The sequence below is a fragment of the Pelophylax lessonae genome (assembly GCF_965119305.1).
Source record: "Pelophylax lessonae genome assembly, chromosome: 1".
NCBI lineage: Eukaryota > Metazoa > Chordata > Amphibia > Anura > Ranidae > Pelophylax > Pelophylax lessonae.
Genome location: NC_138768.1, coordinates 158508319 through 158527239, shown reverse-complemented (window position 1 = coordinate 158527239; position 18921 = coordinate 158508319). Strand labels below are relative to the sequence as shown.

Sequence of the window (18921 nt, the reverse complement as noted above, 5' to 3'; positions counted from 1 at the left end):
ATCCTCTGACCCCCTGACATTTTTTACTGTACCGCCACATCAGACAGGCTAGATGAACAAGCATTAAATGATAAAGCCATTCATTTAATGGTTTCAAAAACAGTTACATTCCTAGAATGCCGGGATTGCTAACTGTCATATTTGCTTGTGTCCTCAACCAAACTGTCAAACCATCAAATGGCTGGTGTCATAAATGATCACATGTGTAGCCCCATGGCAGTTGCAGATCAAAGAGAAGCAGCTTCCTTGGCTGTAAAGGATAGGAGGGTTTAATTGTGCTCCAAGGCTGTCAGCAAACTGTCCTCTACAAACTTGGCAGTGTCTAAAGATATAGAGTAACTGAGCATGTGCAGAGCAGGGTGAGAGTGTATTGCTGGATTTTAAACAGTAAAGACACTTATTTTTTTAATGTTTTACATAGCTATACCTATAAAAGGGACCAGCCTGAAGTTATCTAGTAGGACTTAATTTTTTGACTAAAGTTCCACTTTAAATCTCAAAGCAGGCAAAGAGCCTCTCGTCCCCAACCCCCACTATTTATTTTTTTTACTAACCTAAAGTAACTGATGTATAACACTTGGTGACATTTTTCCTGGCATTGTACATCTGTTAAAACAAAGATCTGAAAACAGGTCTGACATCAAAGACTAGTAGAGGCGAAGGATTCCCTGAGCATCTTGGGTTTTCTAAAGGGAGTGCACATGATCTCCTCCTTTCAGACAGGTTGTCTCAATAAAATGACAGAGCCATATGATGGGGATGAGCCAGTTCTCCAATGTCTCTGTATTGAAAAGATTTTGCCCTGATTCCTGGCTATATTAAAGACAATATGTACAAAACCACTATAAATTCCATGTAATGTTTCTTTCCTATTAATATAACTGTCAGCAAGCTTCCTAGTAAGATACTACCTAGGCACCAATGTTCAAGCTGTGAAATATGAGTATGCATTTATTTGCTATACAAAAAGTTCAGTGAAACAGCAAGTCTTCCCGCTTTAATGTTTTATTGAATCCCTAGATTAGTCTTGGATAAATTGTAAACTCATGTTGCACATTTTGATTTATAGCTATCTATATAATCTTGCTTATCCACAGTAGAATTCACTTGTATTGTTATGGTTTTGACACTTCTGCAAAAATGTAGCTTTAGAGATTTCTCTGTTTGGAAGCAGAATTTGCAGGAAGGGGAGTTGTATTAAAAGGAACATTAACTGTAACAGACTGCAAGAATGACTAAAGAGGAATGTGTCATTCAGGACGGGTAGCTTAACTTCTGCAATTATGTAGCAAACCAGCCTCTAGTACAGCTGACATTTTTTTACAGTTGTGTTTACTTTACAGTTTCTCTTTTGGAAGTTCCTTTGCACGAGTGTGATCAATTCAAGGATTATGGACCAAGATGAGAATAATCATGGTGGTAAACATCATTCAAGTCTTACAAACTATCATTTTAAATAATAGTATGTATTTAAATAACTGCATTTTCCATATGAACTACAGTATATGTTATTCTTTGTTTTGCTTTATGTTAATTGTACATTGGCAATGGGAAGTGTCTGAGCCTCATCACCATTGTACACTCCAGTAGGTTTAAAGAACCCCAAAAGCAGCATCAATGCAACTGCTTGTGAGCTGAGCCAAACAAAGGAAATAATGACTCCAGTGCTCCCTGAATATACTGTATGTGGACACTAACCCTAAAATAAGTAAGTTGCTAACAAACTAAGAGTTAAGGTGCTCAGGTGCCCTGTTAACCCTGGTTCAACCAAATACTGATAGAGAAGGGACCATTAGGAAATGAAGGAAAAATGCAAAAAATGAGAGTCATTTTTTGGGTAAAGGTACATGAGGAAGGCAGCGCATGAACCACACCGGGATGCAATAGATAATGAAGTCAGGTGAACATCCAGTATAGAAAGGGTTACAGTTTATTGGTATTGATAACCGAAAAACAAAAGTTTTTGTTTTTCGGTTATCAATACCAATAAACTGTTAACCCTTTCTATACTGGATGTTCTAAGGAAGAGGCAAGGCCTCGAAACGCGTCAGTCTTCCGTCTACATGTGACATTCGGACTTTTCTATTTTGATGCAAAAGTTTTTGTTTTTCGGTTATCAATACCAATAAACTGTTAACCCTTTCTATACTGGATGTTCTAAGGAAGAGGCAAGGCCTCGAAACGCGTCAGTCTTCCGTCTACATGTGACATTTGGACTTTTCTATTTTGATGCAAAAGTTTTTGTTTTTCGGTTATCAATACCAATAAACTGTTAACCCTTTCTATACTGGATGTTCTAAGGAAGAGGCAAGGCCTCGAAACTCGTCAGTCTTCCGTCTACATGTGACATTCGGACTTTTCTATTTTGATGCTGTTCGTTGGAATCTATATGCTGACCTATCATGCATGTTTGTGAGTAGCTGATTTTAAACTATTTTATTAAAAAGCTTGCTGAGGATAATGCGCTAGGCTGGTGCGCCCTTTCTTTGTGTTTGTTTTACAGTGTCTTTGACCACCCCGGTTGTAGAGGGCAGCAAGGCCTAGCCATACGGGATGCCAAGTGTGGGTTCCTAGATTGAAACAGCCTGAGGACCTGTTTTTGAGCGCAGGAGCAGGGTGCTTAGCATCACTCTTTTCTTTTTTGGATTATACTGGATGTTCACCTGACTTCTTTATCCAAAAAACAATAAACTGTTAATCTTTTCTATACTGGATGTTCACCTGACTTCTTTATCCATTGCATCCCAGTGTGGTTCATGCGCTGCCTTCCTCATATACTTTTGTCCATATCAGCACCCTTCCTATGCTCGTTGGCTAGCAGCAGAAAAACCGCTGGGGAGCCTCACAGGCTTATTTCTATCCCTCCACCCTAAAAGGAGCTCCTGGTTTGTGATTATTGCTTTGATATCAGTTTTTGGGTAGCATGCTATAAATGTGATCTGAAACTTTTACTAATGTTTAAGGAGTAGCAGGTCCCACTGTATAGAGGTATTGTTACCCAAGGAACAGTGCCTGACTGTTTTTTGTGGGGGGGACCAGTGAACTCTACAGAGAATTACTTGCCTTTTGGGGATGAAAGCCAACTTCTAAGAGATCTTGGGTACAAATATCAAAAAGAAAGTGTAGCTTCTTAGGGTAAGTAATGATTACCTTGTGTCATTAACTATAAACATTGACAAGAGCTTCAAACCTCTTTATGAGTATTCAGGCAATTCCAGATGCCCAATAGGTGTCTTTTTCAGGCACACTTACTCACGGAGGCATACCCTTGCCATCCCCAAGCACAGTCCCCGCCACCCCAGCAGCTTTCCACACCAATATTCACCAATATTCAAGTTGAACTAGTGGGTGAAAACAATTCCCCTGTGTTTGTTAAAGGGGACAATCCCCTTTTAGTAATCCAGCTGCATGAAAGACATGGCATAGCTTTATGGAAAGGGGAGTAGATACAAACTACTTCAGGAAGGGACCTTGCCAGGAAGTCCTGGAGATACAGGACAATGTCAGTTTAATCTACTTTGTGGTGCTGACCCAAAATTGAAATATTAGATTGATTGGAACAGACCTATGAACTTCAGTTTAATTGAACAGTGCATGCACCAAAGTTCACTTATTTTAATGTAATGATATTCCCTTTTACTGTGGTCACTGCATCTCTATTCACCCTAACTTCGGCAGGGATGCATGTACTGTATAGGGGATTTTTTAAAATGAATCTGTGTTTGTATTAAAGGAAACCTGTGGTGAAATGACACATGCTACCAATACTGATTACTTCTTTACAAAATTCTAGTTACCTGGCTGTCATGCTGCTGCTACTTTACGTGACCTCCCGGCCCCCAGCTTCCCTTATCTGAAGACTATAGTGGGAGGGGCTGAGATTCCCCATTGACATCAGCTAAGAGGATAGGAGGAGAGCGGCGGGAGGTCACGTGAGGCTATTACATAGATTATATCATTTTGCAAGGCAGCATACATTTTTGTGTTTGGGCTTAGATATGCTTTAGGCCTGGCTCACACTAGTGGGATTTCAGATGCAACTTGAGTCACATGACAAGGGAAATCCCATTGTTTTCACTGTCTATTTACAGCAATGCGAGTCAGCACGGAGCGATTTTGGAAAAGGTTCCTGTATTTGTTTGATGCGATTCAATTACAGTTTTGGCCCCATAGAACATACACACCTTATCAAAGTTACATTATTCACAGCTGGAGACGATGGGTGGGTACTGCAGACTCAATGCCCACTGGCACCTGCTGATCACACACAGAATGGCAGTCTGCCTATGTAACCAAGGCAGTTTGCTGTTCTGTCAGGAGGGAAGACATGGATCCTGTGTTCCTGCAAAGCAGGGACATGGATCCATGTCTTCCCCTAGTACAAGCACCTCCCCCACATTTTTTTTTATTGGACATGTTTTATAACAGAAAGTAAAAAATATAAACAAAGAGGCAGAAAGGCTGTAATGTATACAGTATCTCACAAAAGTGAGTACACCCCTCACATTTCTGTAAATATTTTATTATATCTTTTCATGTGACAACACTGAAGAATTTACACTTTGCTACAATATAAAGTAGTGAGTGTACAGCTTGTATAACAGTGTAAATTTGTTGTCCTCTCAAAATAACTCAACACACAGCCGTTAATGTCTAAACCGCTGGCAACAAAAGTGAGTACACCCCTAAGTGAAATGTTCAAATTGGGCCCAAAGTATCAATATTTTGTATGGCCACCATTATTTTCCAGCACTCTGGGGAATGGAGTTCATCAAAGCTTCACAGGTTGCCACTGGAGTCCTCTTCCACTCCTCCATGACGACATCACTGAGCTGGTGGATGTTGGAGACCTTGTGTTCCTCCGTTTGAAGATGCCCCACAGATGCTCAATGAGGTTTAGGTCTGGAGACTTGCTTGGCCAGTCCATCAGCTTTACCCTCAGCTTCTTAAGCAACAGTGGTCATCTTGCAGGTGTGTTTAGGGTCGTTATCATGTTGGAATATTGCCCAGGCTCCGAAGGGAGGGGATCATGCTCTGCTTCAGTATATCACAGTACATGTTGGCATTAATTGTTCCCTCAATAAACTGTAGCTCCCCAGTGCCGGCAGCACTCATGCAGCCCATGACCATGGCACTCCCACCACCATGCTTGACTGTAGGCAAGACACATTTCTCTTTGTACTCCTCACCTGGTTGCCCCCACACACACTTGACACCATCTGAACCAAATACATATATCTTGGCCTCATTAGACTACAGGACATGGTTCCAGTAATCCATGTCCTTAGTCTTCTTGTCTTCAGCAAACTGTTTGCGGGCTTTCTTGTGCATCATCTTTAGAAGAGGCTTCCTTCTGGGACGACAGCCATGCAGACCAATTTGATGCAGTGTGCGGCGTATGGTCTTAGCACCAACAGGCTGACCCCCCCCACCCCTTCAACCTTTGCAGCAATACTGGCAGCACTTATATGTCTATTTCCAAAAGACAACCTCTGGATATGACGTGCACTCAACTTCTTTGGTCAATCATGGCAAAGCCTGCTCTGAGTGGAACCTGTCCTGTTAAACCGCTGTATGGTCTTGGTGCCATGTTGAACTTCCAGTGACCAGTATGAGAGAGTGAGAGCAATAACACCAAATTTAACACACCTGCTCCCCATTCATACCTGAGACCTTGTAACACTAACGAGTCATATGACATTGGGGGGGGGGGGGGAAATGGCTAATTTGGCCCAATTTTGACATTTTCACTTAGGGGTGTACTCACTTTTGTTGCCAGCGGTTTAGACATTAATGGCTGTGTGATGAGTTATTTTGAGGGGACAGCAAATTTGCACTGTTATACAAGCTGTACACTCAGTACTTTACATTGTAGCAAAGTGTCATTTCTTCAGTGTTGTCACATGAAAAGGTATAATAATATATTTACAAAAATGTGAGGGGTGTACTCACTTTTCCAAAATACTGTATATATAAAAATGAATGCTTACATGTGAAGGACCCTTAAAATATGTTTGAATATTTATACTAACTGTGTTTGAAATACGGTTAATGTATTTTAGTGAATACATAACTGTACTAAGTACTGTCTTCACATCTATCTGTAGTTCAGCTTTAAGAAAATGTGCTGTTTCAACAGCTTTTCTGAAAATGTTGACAGTCCATAAATAATAGATAACAATAAATAGGATCCGAGCGCCATCATATATTCATAAGCAATGCTCAGCCCACTTCCATTAAACATACGGATAGTAATGTTTAACAGGCCAGACATTTTGTAAAGTCATTCATCACCACCTAATCCACATCAATATAAGTATAATTGTATGTCACTTGTTCTTTAGGACACCTGTTAGGGAAATAAACAATGTGTTTACCAAACAAAATGCAATATTTAGTCTTTGCGCCGCTTATAAGACGCGCTGACAGAAATCACTTGTGTATAATACACCACTTACTGCTTTATAGGTTTCATTTTGCGAACGTCAGAAAAAATGATTAAAGCGTTTTCAGAAAGGAAATGACTCATGGGTGCATCTGTGTGTTAAAGTAAACACTCGCAGTGTCCTGCTTTGCATATTCCCCTCTTTTTCCCTTCATTCATTTCCATGGCATCTTTCTTTTTTTTTTTTTTTTTGCTATACATTTTTCTACTTTGTTAGACTATACATTAAAGGGTCCCACTCACAAAGAAAGATTGCATCTGAAACACAAGAAAACTAAAACTGGGCTTCAAAATTAAAGTTTATCCTTTCTAGATCCACACTAGATACACTGGATATCTCACTGTAGACCATTTTTTTATATCATGTCATTTTTTTTATTTTTTTTATCAAGAACAGATAAAGTATTACATGTTGTCAGTATATTTCAATAGTAAAATGAAATCTTTTCTTTAATCAAACATGTACATTTGTGTGTTTCTGCACATAAATTGCATAGATATTTTTTATTAAGTTTAATTTGTTTAAAGAACTTATTCTGCACAGCTTTATACAATATGTACAATACATGAATCACATTGCCTATTGTGCCTTTTGATGAATTATGCCCTTTTTTTTACATATATTCGCATTGATAAAAAAACTTTTTTGAGTTTTTCGATACAACCAGATTGACCGGTTTAGGATTTTAGAAAGAAATCCTTTGGGTAATGTAATTTTTCATTTTTTTTCTGTTTTTGTTTCATTATAATTTAACTTTCACATTTTAGTGCTATTGATTTGTGCTTTTCTGAGTTAATACTATCACTCCTCCCATTCCCCTAACTCAGGGGTGTCCAAACTTTTTTCAAAGAGGACCAGACTTGATTAAGTGAACCTGCGTGAGGGCCGACCATCTTGCCTGACATTCTTTGGACCATTAAATTAAATGCAAATTAACTACTTAATGCAAAGTCTATTGCAAACGGCATACCTTTCATTTCGTCACATGGATGACAAATCTAAACAGGTGTTAAATCACTCTGCCTTTCATATCTGAAGGCCAGATGACAAAAAAAATCCAGGAAGCTGAAATATATGTCAGGAACATTGTAAAGTACCTTACATATTATTGGTAATAAAGGTTGTCTGTCAACTTTTAAGAACAAAAAATATGAACAGGAACACAACACCAAGTATACATGTTGAGTCCAAATATATTAATAACTGATTTAGACCAACTGACATAACCTGAGATTTTACACTGTATTCATCTCAATTTGGAGCATGCGTGCTCCCTAATCTGTCACACAAGGGTAAACCACATATAAGCGCTATATGAACCCACCGATGATGTATATGATGGCAGCATTATTGGTCTTGAATGATGCCAATGTAGTAAATAGAACATTAAAAAGTTTTATTCAAAATCAATTACATTTATGTATAAAACAGCAGTATACCTTGTACAATGACCCCCCATTGAATCTGCAATGGTGAAGCTGAAATAAGGGGTTAAAAACTCACAGCTTGGTGACCATCTAGTGTGTGTGAAGGCATAAAACCAGCCAGGAACAATGCAGCAGTGTGTACAGTTGTGCCTTGCTTGGGCTGTGAGGAGATGATAACGGAATGCCTCAATCCTGGACAGGGAAGGGTGGAAAAGGGGTCACACAATGCCTGGTATAGAAGGCAAGGAGGATCGCCATCTGTGGCCGCTCTGATCACCCACGGTGAGTGCCGACTGGGAAGGGGACCCGGACGTGACATCAGACTCTGGGGGAAGGAGGACCAAAATGAGGCTTGTACCGCTATAGAGCCGCTGGTGGTGAGCGGCATGTGCGGTAATCCAATGCAGGGGAGCGTGAGGAGTGCCTGCTTTTCGTATGGTTGTCCTGACAACTTTTCAATGTTCTATTTACTACATTGGCATCATTCATGACTATTATTTCTGCCTCATTAATTATCATCAGGGGGTTCATATAGCGCTTATATATGGTTAATCCTTGTGTGACTGATACTTTTGAACATCCCTCCTGGTGTGTTTTTTTCCCACACATCTACTACTTGACCCCCAGGTGTTTTGCCAATTATCATGGAGAGGGCGCTGGTCCTGTCATACTAGAGCCGGATTTATTTGTGTTTTTTAGTGCTCCCTAATCAGGCTAAGTCAGAGGCCATATTTGGCAAGGGATATAAAGCTGGCGGGGGCAGGCAGTGGGTGTTAACAATAGTGTATTCACAAGTAATAGGGGCGTTGAAAGATCCAGACATCCCAGGGGTCCCGAGCAGTGCTCGGGGATTCCCAGGGGCCACAACAATAGATTTTTCCAAATTACCTGTGGGGCCTTATTAAAGTGGTCAGACTTGGGACATGCCTGCCCTAACTGATCTTACAAAAAAAATAAATAAAAGAAATCTAAATGGCTTTTTTACTTGACTAGTCATGTGATGCTGCTGCCCCCAGTCTTTTCTCTTTCTTTATTTACTTCCTGCAAAGTCATTATTTGTGTGTCCATGTCTCTATTTGTGTGATCTGGATATTTCCTATTGGCTGTCTAGTAGTGGGGTCCTCTCAGGATCAAGAAGAGGAGTGAGGTCAGCACAAGGGGATGGTAAGGGACAGTCTGGCGAGGTTCCATCTGCTTCACTGGATTAGCAGCCCCCCACATCCGGGAATTTTGCTGGGAGGGACTTGGGAAGGGGACTTAAGCTTGTCATAGAAGGGTAGAAATATGAGGGAACATTCTTAGGAAAATAATGTTCTAAGAAGTTCATGTCTTTTTCTAATCATTAGTGGATCAAATTGATGTTCATTTTCGACCACAGCAATGAGAAAAGTCGAAGGAGCAGGATGGAAAACCTTTCCTGAGCAAAATCATTTCTAACAGTGTATATGGTTTCCATTTGACAAGTCTATTCATTCCAAAATCAGAGGTAAAAGAAAAATAAAACTTTTGAATGACATTTGAAAGTTCTAAGAATTTTTGTATGAATTTTCCTAAGACTTTTCCTAAGAATTTTCATTTGAAATCTAATCTGGCCAGCTTTAGGTGAATATATTCTGCTTTCCCAGGTAATAGAAAATACCCCATGAGGTATGAATTTTGCCCAGAATAGGGCTTTATGGATTATCTTTACTCCTTCTGCTAAGCTTACATTAAAGTGAATCATGTAGAGTACTTTCTTTTTTAATCCATACTGACTGATTAAGTTAACCTCTTGGAGCATGATACAGATACACAAGTATTTTGAGTGTAAAATGTAATATGCTCCAGCACCTCCCCTCAAAGCCCTGCTTACCCCTCCTCTTCCCCCATGACAGCAAGTGGGGGTTCTTCTCCCATACCCACTGCCACATTTGAACAGATTGTGGATGTGCGGGGCTTATTCATTCAAAGGAACCTGTAAATGAGAAAACTACAAGTCTTGTCTTCCAGCAGATGGCTCATAGTTCTCAAAGGGCTGCAAGGGCACTAATGAGCGCCCAAGTAGTTCACTGACATGTCCTCCAGTTATCTAACTGAAAGCCAATATCAACGTATGGGAAGAAAGCTGGAGGATGCAGGAGCCTGACCTTACACCCACAATCCACTGGTCACAGGTACAATGTTCGGCAGGCTCCTGTGCAAGAAATAATAAATGCAGGGGAGTGCATTAAGGTAAAAATGTTTAGGCTTTAGAACTACTTTACATTTTTTGTTAATAGTGAAACTAGAGTATATATTGATTGATTGATGCAAAGTTTGGAGGTGACTTTCACAGTATCACTACCTTGTTCTGTGATAGTTCCATGATTCTTTTTTAAATATACATTTTTAGGTTCTCTTTTCAGCAGGTGGAATTAGCTCCTGTGCCAAAGAACTGTCATTACAAAACTAGTTAAAGGATAAGCTACCTATAGAATGTATTATTTTCAGTCAACCAACTGAAAAAAAGAATACTTTGTTAGAGTTAAAATGGGCAGGTGTGAGCTTTCAGTGACATTTTTTTGGTCCTGAAATGCAAGCCTTGTCTCCTTTTGCCATCATTCATCTGACACATCGGGTATTCCAGAGATGTTGGGGCAGGGAAGCAGTAATAGGGGTCATTTACTATTTTGCTGTATTTTTTAGCTGCAGAAACAAAAATAGTGTTGGGGAAATGTAAAATCTGCCAGGTCCTTTATGATCGTATCTTCCAAGGTCCTCTGATAACATTGTTCACACTAAAAAAAATGTTTATAATGTGCAGACATGTTATCTGCATGGGCCCCATTTATATGTTAGCACTAAAATCATCAAATGTAGATAATGGGGTTGATTTACTAAAACTGGAGAGGGCAAAATTTGGTGCAGCTCTGCATAGAAACCAATCCGCTTTCAGGTTTTTTTTCGTCAAAGCTTAATTGAACAAGCTGAAGTTAGAATCTGTTTGGCTACCAAGCACAGCTGCACCAGATTTGTGTACTCTACAGTTTTAGTAAATCAACCCCAGTGTGTCTAACATTAGATGCTTATCATTCATCAGACAGCATCAGTCATACCCAGGGCTAAATTTATACCCCTAAAGCCTGGTAAACACTATCAGTTTTTTCCTGCTGGGTTCAACGAAACAAAATTGTCAGCTCCAGTTGGAGCCATTGTAATAACGATCTGACGTTGAGCTGTTGTGTTCTGGCTGGCTTCTGTCAGACAGGGTGCTATACACACGGGCTGAATGTCGAACGTTTTTTTTTAAACTGCCTGATGTCGGCCGGAATTCGGCCCATGTGTACGGGGCTTAAGTCCAACCTCAATTGACTGATGGCCATAGCAGGCCATCAGTCAATTGAAGAGGGACCAAAGAAAAGGTGGATCCAGGCTGCCCTGTGCAAAACCAACTCCACAGAGGAGGTAATTATAACATATTTGCTATTTAAAAAAAAACAACAAGAGACTTACATTCACTTTAAGTATCACATTCCTACTTGCCAGGGGAGCCCATACACAGTTCATGTATTTTTGTTGGTGGGGTAGTGCATTGTGTAGTTTTAGTTCACCTACTTGGAATTCATGCTAGCAGAGTAGAGCACTATGATAACTGTTCTACTTGTTAGTTTTAAATATTCTGACACAGAATGGACTCCTTAATGCTCTATACCCACAGCCTTGGTGTGCTTTGTGTGGCTATGATTGTGTCAAAGGGGCACTAAGGCTGGGCATAGATGAGTCGAATTCCGCCCAAACAAAATGGTGCATACGATTGTGCCATCACTTGTTTAATTTTTTCCCAAAAAAATCCAGCATGGTGGATTAGGCACTGTTGATTGCGGCACAAAAATCACGTATATCAGATGGCACACTAATGATGCGAAAAATGAACAACCAAGAATTTTCATTCTGTTTCTAACTCTACTATGGCCTGCTATGGCCATCAGTCAATTGAGGTTGGACTTAAGCCCCGTACACATGGGCCGAATTCCGGCCGACATCAGGCAGTTAAAAAAAAAAAAAACATTCGGCATTCAGCCCGTGTGTATAGCACCCTGTCCGACAGAAGCCAGCCAGACAAGCATGCTGGAAAACCAGCAGCCATTCGGCTCCTGATCAGCACTCTCAGCCAATGGCGGAGAGCACTGCTCAGAGTGTTCCGTCCCCCTGACAGAACACAACAGCTTTCCTTCCACCCACGGCACAAGGTAAGAAAATCAAATCATCTACGGGCTGGTTAAGAGCAACATGATGTAGGTGTGGCTGTGTGCCCTTCACCCTCCTGGGAACCCTGACACCCAACCCCTTAGCCTATGTTGTCTTTGCAGCAATCCTGGTCTGGCTATGCTTAGTATGACACCATTTATATCTAGCAAACTGCACAATGTAGTGTCATTGTGGGTATGGTTTTATGCTCCTATCTACAGGAAGAATACTGAATGCAATTCATACTATGGCTTCCAGGGAGGATTGTATTTCACCCCCACCCCCCAAACACCCCATTACAAAGCTTGCAATGGCAGAAAAAAATGAATATTTATCAAACAAGCAACTTTAAGCACAGTGTACAGTAATACAAGGCTTTGTTTGTAGCTGCTCATCTGGAAGAAGTGGTAGGGTTAAAAATTGCTTAACGTAAATGATTTACTGCCAAATAAATTCCTTCAACTTTAAAAAATGATCGTAGCTACGTTAGTTACTTTAAAGCTAATAGTGCCACTGGCAACACATTAGGAGTAATCTGTATGCAGTCTCATTGTCCTATTTCCTATGTGTTTTATTTGTTGTGGTTCACATCAGTGAGTTTGATGTAAACTTGAAGAGTTGTGTTTTACTATTCAGTCATTTACATTTCAGATCTTGATGCAAATGAATCTTTTAGTGTTTGTGGATTGTGAGAGCTACACTTGGCCAGATTCAATGATCCTTCCTTCCTTTTGCTTTTCATCAACCCAAATGCACATTGCCCCCCCCCACACCAAATAGGGCCTTATATCTGCACATAACAGTGATAGGCACAGTGCAAGCTCTGATGGTAGGTAGGTACCGATACAAAGGTTTCAATGTTTATGAAATGTATTAAATCTATATAATTGAATTACATAAATAACAAAATCAATGCAGACAGTATTCCTGAACACAGAACCCCACAGATCCCCCATACCGCATAAGATAAGTTCTAACCATTTAGCACTAATGGCATGATTTTTTTTATTGTAATGTAGGGTAAAACAGACATACAGATGCATCTCATACAATTAGATTAGCATCAAAAAGTTAATTTATTTCAGTATTTCAATTCTAAATGTGAAACTCATATATTTTATATAGATGCATTACACACAGAGTGATACATTTCAAGCATTTCTTTCTATTAATATTTATGATTATGGCTTACAGCTAGTGAAAATCCAAAATTCAGTATCTCAGAAATTTTAAATATTATATGAGACCGTTAAAAAAAAGGATTTTTAATACAGAAATGTTGGCTTACTACAAAGTATGTTCATGTACAATATAGTACGCACTCAATACTTGGTCGGGCTCTTTTTGCATGAATCACTGCATCAATCTGGTGTGGCATGGAGGCGATCAGCCTGTGGCACTGCTGAGATGTTATTGAAGCCCAGGTTGCTTTGATAGCGGCCTGCAACTTGTCTGCATTGACAATACCCCAGAGATTCTTTATGGGGTTTAGGTCAGGTGAGTTTGCTGGCTAATCAAGCACAGTGGTACAATGATCATTAAACCAGGTATTGGTACTTTTGGCAGTGTGGGCAGGTGCCAAGTCCTGCTGGAAAATGAAATCAGCATCTCCATAAAGCTGGTCAGCAGAGGGAAGAATGAAGTGCTCTAGAATTTCTTGATAGAGGGCTGCACTGACTTTGGACTTTATAAAACACAGTGGACCAACACCAGCAGATGACATGGCTCCCAAATCATCACTGACTGTGGGAACTTCATACTGGGCCTCATGCAACTTGGATTCTGTGTCTCTCCACTCTTCCTCCAGACTCTGGGACCTTGATTTCCAAATGAAATGCAAAAGTTTACACAATCTGTGATGATTTTGGGAGCCATGTCATCTGCTGGTGTTGGTCCACTGCGTTTTATCAAGTCCAAAGTCAGCACAGCCCTCTACCAGGAAATTCTAGAGCACTTCATGCTTCCCTCTGCTGACCAGCTTTATAGAGATGCTGATTTCATTTTCCAGCAGCACCTGCCGACACTGCCAAAAGTACCAATACATGGTTCAATGATCATGGTATCACTGTGCTTGATTGGCCAGCAAACTTACCTGACCTAAACCCCATTGAGAATCTGTGGGGTAATGTCAATAGAAAGATGAGGGACACCAGACCCAACAATGCAGATGAGCTGAACGCTGCTATCAAAGCAACCTGGAATTCCATAACTCCTCAGCAGTGCCATAGGCTGATCGCCTCCATGCCATGCTGCATCGATGCAGTAAATCAAGCAAAAGGAGCCCCAACCAAATATTGAGTGCATACTATACTGTACATGCACTTTTCAAGTCAACATTTCTATAATAAAAATATTTTTTTTATTGGTCTTATGTAATATTCACATTTTCTGAGATATTGAATATTGGGTTTTTGCTAGCTGTAAGCCATAATTATCAAAACTAAAAGAAAGAAATGCTTGAAATATATCACTCTGTGTGTAACACATCTATATAAAATATTTGAGTTTCACTTTTCTGAAATAAATTAACTTTTTGATGATATTCTAATTTTATGAGATGTATCTGTATATGTGTAAGATTCAATGTCCAGAAAAAAACAAATTGAAGTAAAGGGAAATAAAGTAAAACTTAACTCACTATTCATTTCTCATGCCTACAAAAAATAAATCTGTCCACTAAAGGGTAGATCTTCAGTGGGACAAATCTGTCAGTCATTGTAGAGATTACTACATGAATTAGGCTATTGTACATTTCTTAGCAACTCTTGTGAGAATTTTTGATATAGGAAATTGGACTGTTACATCATAGACATAATATTTGTGTTATCCTATGACAATCTTATAGAGTATGAACTGTGCAGGAGCATATGGACAAGCCATGTGAGACTGATGGCAGAATTACAAAATAGAAATATGCAATGATAACCTGACAGTCACCATAATTAAGAAAACTACAATATGCAGTGAATAGTTGACAGTATGCTGTGTGAAGAGGGGAATGCCTGTGGGACAAAGTTTGGGGAGCATAGCTGGAAACTATAGGAGACCTCCATACTCTGGACTGCCAACTAGAGTTTGCATGAAGCGTTGGTCATCGCGTATCAGTATTCGGCCCTCATGGGACGATATTTTCGTACATTTAAAAACATTTTTTTATTTTTTTTATTTGACAGGTACTCTTGTGGAGGAATCTGGGGGTCTAAGAGACCCCAAACCCCTCCTCTGCACTTAAAAGCATTGAAAACGCCAAGTTTGGCTGTTTTGAATGCTGTCATTCTTTTTAATCTGGCGCCAGTCCCCGGAAGTGATGTCATGACATCACTTCCGGGTTTTTGCATGGAGACCTGATCAGAGTACGAATACTGCTTTGATCGGGTCTTCGGTGGCTGTGCAGGCTGGTTGCCCAGGTCTCCCAGTGGGACGGCAAGCCGCAGAAGGTGGCGGGAGGAACGTCCCCTCCCACTCCTTGTAATGACAGCCAAGCGGCTTCTCAGCCACATCGGTTGTCATTACAAGACAGCCAACCGTTGGCTATGGACGCCGGTACCGGGGTGATACCTCTAGCTGCAGGCATCACTCTGGTACAAGCACTTTCAGAAATATCGGTACTATCGGCCACCTTGGTATATATTGGGGAAAGTGCAGATTGGCCCTCGATATATCAGCTTTGGCGATAATCGGTCGATATCTAAAACTCTGTGCTCTTCTGCTCATATATTTGCATCATTTTGCAAGTCTTTTGCCAATCATTTGTTTGTGTCCGCCTGCTTTGAGTATATACAATGTGTATTGGAGACATGTCTCTTTTAAATCAAGTGATAAATCCAACTGAAAAGGATTGGGAAAACATGTTAATAGTAAGCTATTTCCACTTCCATTTCTTTACAGGTGTGGACAGCAAATCAGTACTACTCTTAGTTCAGCTGCCGGGAAATGCTACTGTACGTCTGCTTTGGACAGGATGAACTCCACTGTTAAGGTACAAAAAACTGGCAGTAACAGTTTACTTGTACAGGTAGTAGGGGTCACCATTAAACTGGAAGTTGCACCCACTGTATCCATCTATAAGTATTTTGGCATAACTAGGTAACCTTCAGGAGAAAGCCTGTGGAAATGCTTGTTGAAGGAAACCTTTTAGGACAGTTGCTGCCTTTCTGCACTACTTGGCTCCCAATAAATTGCTGTACTTCCAGATATGGTTCTAGTTCTGGGTCGGGCACATTACCATGTGTGATGCTCTGATGAATATTCTGCTCTGGATCTAGTACCATCTCGGAAAGCAAGGCAATTGAAACCTCCAGCACTGTTTGTGATATTTAAAAGCAATCATAGCTGATTCCCTTCTTCTTTAGTACACCTTAAGTCAGCAGATGCAAAATAATTGGTATCACTTGAAAGAATTACTTTGATTAGTCCATATTTTAAAAATAAGTGACCACAGTGTCAACAGTGCTGACTTGTACAGTATTTGCCAACTGTTTTTCATTTTCATTAACAGTCCCATTTTTTGAAGACAAAATCCTTATACTATTTCTGTCCCTGGCAAATCTCTGTTCTTTTAATGTACCACAAATTACTCATTATGTATCTTAAAAATGTTAAGCCCCATTAAATTTGGTAAAGTTATTTCCTCAGATGTCATTGACACCAAGGCATTATTATTTGAACCTGAACTGCTGGCATGTAAAAGACACAAATAAATTCAGTTATATAATCACTATTACATTATTTAATGTATTTTACTCATTATTAATTGTATTTTTTACTGTAAGCAGTGTAAGTACCTGAATTTGACTTGATATCAGCCTCCTGCAGTTCCCTTACAGCAGAGTTCATACTGAGAGAGATAGAAACAGCACAAGGAGCCATCCAGTTGTGCTGTAGTGTTCATGCGATAACAAAGAGCATACTGATAGCATGGGAAAATCAAATGACAGAGAGATACTATAAGTTATCAGTGTGCTGCTTCTCCGTTTACTGTCCATAGAGAGCTGTGCTATGTTGGCAGAGACATTTAAACCTTAGGACTGAATGGACAAAAATACAAATCTTTTGTCTGATGAAACAGTTTTCATATACAGTATGTATTTCATCTATGTACTTAGTAGTTTGCCTGGAGTTTAGATTTAAAAGCATAGTGCACTTTTCTATCCATGTTTTATGTTACCCCCATATTAGTAGGGAACATAAAGTATGGTCCCATTCCTCATCCCCCACCCTTAAAACGCCCCCTTTGCTCCACTTACTTGAATCTCAGGGTTCTTTGGGTTCTTCTCTTTGCACAGACCTGTTTTGTTTTGTATTTTTGCAGAGCTGTTTATGGCTCCACCTGCATAGCTGCTTTTTCATTCAGGGATCTGTGAATGGAAAAGCTACAAGTCCCATCTGCCACTGCAGGAGAGACTCATGGTTCTCAGAGGAGCACAAATGTAGTTCATTGTTTACTTCCTCCAGTCCCATAACCAAAGGTCTGTACCTTCGTATTGACCTGAGGCTAGGGGAACAGTGTAAACAAATCTATGCATTGCATTTGTGATACACTGATCACAGTTGAAATCCTCTGCAGGATCAAATGTAATAAATCCACATTTTTTAAAACTTTATTATTGTGGTTGTAGCTATGAAATGGAAATGCATGCAACAGGTGGACTAGGCCTATAAAGAAAATTTGCACGTTTGCTAACAATGATTTAACATTTTATAATTGATTGTGCTATTAAAATTTAAATGACCATTTCAGTCTTTAGACAACTATTAACAAAATCTTCCAAAATCAAATTTTTTTTTGCAAACTGGGGGCATTTTGGAATCTTTTCAATGCTTATCTAATTTTCTGTTTGTGTGATTGATTTATTGCGTTTCCCAGAACTGACTGTCAAACTGAAGGTATCCTGTGCCATTGGAATTTATTCAGAGATAAGTCCTGGGAAGTCCTCTCACATCTAAAGGGGTGCAGGTAACAGTTCTTTTGTTATTAGAGTATAATGCTGAAATTGATGAGGTGGTCATTGAAGGAAGATCCTCCAAATTGGTAGTTGGCTTGAAAAAGCAGGTGGTAAGACAAACAGCAACCTCTTCAGCACATTCAATGAAAACTCTACAAGTTTTATACAATCCCTGCAATGTTTATGGTTTATATGGAGAGGCAGTCTTTTCTAGAATACTTATCTCCCCAACGGACTAACCTAGACCCCCCGCCCCAGTTGCTTATCTCGCAAATAATGCCTATGGCCTCTAAGGTTTATTTACTCCAAATGATCTTTTAGGATGCTCAGGAGATAAACCCTCAGAAGCTTATGGAATTCTTCTACGCAGGCAGGTACATAGAAGATCAGCGGTTGCATGCACACCAAGGTATGAAGGCTGCAGGCAAGATTGCAAAGTAAGTATGCATTTGGGGAGTGATTTCAGTTATTACAGTGGGTGGAGGATGCGAGTACAAAAGGATAAGGTCACTATTTTAAAGTGCACTTATCCTTTAAAGAGGAAGTAAACCCTCCCCTGACACTTTTACTTATAGGTAAGCCTATGATAAGGCTTACCTATAGGTACTGTAAATATCTCCTAAACATGTACCGTTTAGGAGATATTTACCTTACATGCAGCCAGTGACGTCACTGGCGCATGCGCTTTGAAGGAACGGCCTCTGGTGCCGTTCCTTCAAAGCCCCGTGCCGTGACCATCGGCTCCCGCGCGCGGGAGTGACGTCACCGCGGCTCCGGCCAATCGGATGGCTGGATGCCGCGATCCCGGAAGACGGGCGACTGGACATGTCGCCCGTCATAGAGGTGAGCGGACGGCACGGCGGGGGCTCGTTCTAAGGTAAGTATTTCATAATGAGC

The 18921-nt window shown here is 40.2% G+C and overlaps 1 long non-coding RNA gene across 1 annotated transcript; it reads left to right on the top strand.

Annotated features, from left to right (window-relative positions):
• Nucleotides 1-1341: 1341 nt before the first annotated feature.
• LOC309544245 lies at nucleotides 1342-18557 on the top strand. Its single transcript, XR_014224844.1, has 3 exons — nucleotides 1342-1419; nucleotides 15968-16058; nucleotides 17946-18557. It is a non-coding gene; the product is annotated as an uncharacterized lncRNA (long non-coding RNA).
• Nucleotides 18558-18921: the final 364 nt, after the last annotated feature.